We start from the raw sequence: 3,885 nt of genomic DNA, 5'->3' as shown, positions 1-3,885 counted from the left end.
CATGATATTTACATGCTAATAAACATGATAAAGGCCATCGTTTGCTCATTTTTGTGTTAAACCACTAGCCTTAAGCCTACCCCTTATGTTGTTATTATCCCTTTTGCACACCACTTTGAGCCTTAGCCTATTTCCTTTGTCACCCACATCATGAACCAATCCAAACAAGACTCACCCGACGAAGCACCAATGGAGTGATCCCAATATCCCTTTATACTTGAAAGTAGAATTCGTATGTTCGGGAAGAAAAAAAATGAAAGGAAAAAAAAGAAAACAGAAAATTCAAAAAAAGAAAAAAAAATATATATATGTATATATAAGTATATATATATATATATATAAGTATATATATATGAAGAGCAAAATTACGTCGTCAATAATAAAAAATAAAAATAGACGACGAAAATGACAATACGGTTGAATATAAGCGTTTCATCTCTATTCCCTATCGTCCAAAAATGAATGAGCTTCAAAGATAAATGCAAAAGTCCTTTGAGAAAATAAAAATAAAGTGTAGTTGAGTAGCCATATTCTCCATTGGTGTTAGGTCTTAGTCACTTTCCCTAAATATTTCCCTACCGTACCCCAAACCTTGTTTTCGTTACACCTTTTAAGACCTTTTGATTTATAAGCATGTATTTTATCCAAGTAGTGGAGAGTGAGAGACTTTTCAAGTATATGGTAGGTACATGCTAGACATTGACGATTTGAGCGATACACTTTAACCCAAGGAGTGAACCGAGTGTTGCTTCGTTAATCCCATTCGTGAGAGTTCTCGAGATTAGCTTGTGTCTACTTGATTGCGTGTGCATCCTCTTTTCAATGCTTTGTTGCAAATCTCAAACTCATGATGTGCTATATGTGTTAACATTCTCGTCAGATTCGATTTTTATAACTACGTGTTAACTAAAGTCATTGTCGGGACAGACAATGATCTAAGTGCGGGGGGATTTGATAAGTCCAAATTTATACAAATTTATGCTTAAAAGGGGTCAATTTAATTTAACTTCTAGAGACTATTTGAGTTGAAAATGTGTTGATTTTGTGTTATTTTTGTGGCCCAAACAGCAGCCCAAGTATGCTGCCCACAACTGCAGCCCATGGAAAAAATAAAAAAGAAGAAGACAGCCCAAACAGCAGCAGCCCAAGGCTGCTGCCCAAATTAGAAACCGAGAGAAACGTGCAGTGAGAGAAGTCGGGAGCAGAGAGACGTGAGCAGCAGCAACGTGGGCGTCGATCGAGGTAGAGACGGGAGATCGTGGGCAGCGACAAGAGATGGAGGTGTGTTTAAAGGCTGTCCGATTGGGAGAGAAGGGAGGTTCGATTGGATTGAAAACAAAAAAAGAAGAGGGCTGTCAATTTTCTGGCTCGGTTGGACAGAACCGGTCGAAGGCAGAGGAATCTATCGAAGGGGGCTGTCGCGAGAGAAATCGAGAGGGCTGTCATCAAGAAGGAGGCAGCAGCAAGCAGCGGATCGAGCGGTAGCAACAAGTTGTTCTATTGGACAGCAATAGAAAAAGAGGACAGCAGGTAACGATCRAGAGGAGAAGTAGCAGAATCAAGAGGGAGGAATCAAAATGTTGTAAGCAAACTGAAATCCATTTCCAGATTTTAGAGATGAATTTAGATTTCTCAACTTAGGGTTCTTCATACTCTACAATTCTCTACCATCCGTAAGTTTAATTTCTGTTTCGGATTAAAATTATGGGTTGCTAATTTTCTGATTCTAGTGATGAGATTATAATTAGTTTGCATTGAATTTTGTTGAGACTTGTTTAACATTGAGCCTTAATTGAATTTTATTTACGCAAATTCTCGTTCTGAATCGTTCTTTCATTTTTAGGATTTTGGTTTTGAGAAGGATCCCTTGAATCCTTTAGCCTAAATTTGAATTGCTAGTCGTGATTAGGAACTTGTAATTGTTCTTAATTTYCAMTTGGTAGCAAATAGTGCATCAATAGAAAATCAAGTTCTTTGGTTTGCATTATARGACTGTGTAATCTAACTTAAATGTTCGGGCTTCCGTTCATTAGTTAGGATTGGTGCTTGTCTAATACGTAAGGCGATTGGTAGGTTGAATTTTACGTCCRTGACTAGAATCAACTCAATCAATTAGGAACTAATCTATCGAGCTTCTCATGTTAGTTTAATTATAAGGACAAGCGGAGTGTTTGGCACGTGTTGACACTTACGGCCGGTCTAAAATCTATTAAGAAAATGTTTTTATACAAGTCAATGATACATGATTTGATAAAGAACTAGTTACACTCATCACTAGAATTTATTCATTATTGTTTAAGTTCTCAATTTATTTTGCATTTTTAGGCTATGTATAAATCTTCCAACCCCCCCCTTTTATATATTGTTTTAATGTCAATGAATTTGCACGCGGTTACGTCTTGGACTTACGGTTAACACCGAGTCCCTGAGGAGACGACCCTACTTATCACTATCACAAGTTGTGTTTTAGAGATAATAGGCTTAATTTCATAAATTTTATTATTTGCCGGACTCGACACCCGTCATAAGGGTAATGAAATCAGCCCACTCCCAAGAGGGCTGATGAAAAGAGAGATGTTGTATCTCCGACTAACCAACGTGGCCCCATTATGAAATGGGTACCTAAAAACCCTTAACTTGTCTTGCAGGACCAGCATGTGCAACCATGGTATATGAATTCAGGTTGCTCCAGGCACATCACTGGTGATAAAATTCAGTTGTCCTCATTCATCGACAAACTTTTTGGCTCTGTCACTTTTGGAGACAACAGTAAGGGTACCATTAAGGGATACGACACACTCATAAAAGGCAACATCTCCATCAGCAAAGTGGCTTATGTTGAAGGTCTGAAGCATAACTTACTAAGCATAAGCCATTTCTGCGACAAGGGTCTTGAAGTCAGATTTCGCAAGGGTTTCTGCATCATCGAAACACAGCCGGACCAAACCATCATAAAGGCAAAGAGAGAGAAAGGAATCTCTATCTTCTGGATTTTCAATCCTCTGTGGGACAAGACACCCTCTGCCTTGTATCCATAAGAGTGATGAAAATTGGCTATGGCATCAGAAGTTCTCACATCTGAACTTTGACGTTCTAAGGAAGCTAGCCAAACAGAAGCTGGTAAAGGGGATTCCAGATCTTAATTTCGAAAAAGACCATCTATGCGCAGCCTGTGAGATGGGAAAGCTGAAACGGGTCTCTCATAAAACAAAGTCAGAAACCTCCTACACCAAGCCCTTGGACATGATCCACATAGATCTCTGTGGGCCCATCTCTACACAAAGCCTCTCTGGAAAGAAGTACATCTTGGTACTAGTTGATGAATACTCCATATACACTTGGGTTGAGTTTGTAAAGAAGAAATCAGACGTTCCTGAACTCCTCATCGGGGTGATGAAAAGACTCCAAGTCCTTCTACAGCGCAAACTCATCAAAGTTAGAAATGACAATTGAATTGAATTCAGAAATGCCAGAATCGATGAATATCTCATCAGTGAAGGCATTTCCCAAAACTTTTCAGCTGCAAGAACTCCTCAACAAAATGGAGTAGTGGAGCGAAGGAACAGAAACTTAGTGGAAGAAGCAAGAACCATGCTTGCTTCACCCAGAACTGGTCAATCATCAACAAGAGGCATTAGAAGACTCCCTATGAGCTCATCAATCAAATAAGACCTAATGTCAAATATTTTCACGTCTTTGGGTGCAAATGCTTTTTACTCAATGATAGGAAATATCTTGGCAAGTTCGACAAGAAAGTTGATGAAGGGATCTTTCTAGGCTATTCTCAAACCACCAAGGCCTACAGAGTTTTCATCAAAAGGACAAAGATCGTCATCGAAAGCATCAACGTGTCCTTTGATGATTCTTCACCCATGACTTTTGGAC

The sequence above is a fragment of the Cynara cardunculus genome (genome assembly GCF_001531365.2).
Source record: "Cynara cardunculus var. scolymus isolate 2C chromosome LG 16, CcrdV1, whole genome shotgun sequence".
NCBI lineage: Eukaryota > Viridiplantae > Streptophyta > Magnoliopsida > Asterales > Asteraceae > Cynara > Cynara cardunculus.
This window is presented reverse-complemented; position numbering follows the sequence as displayed.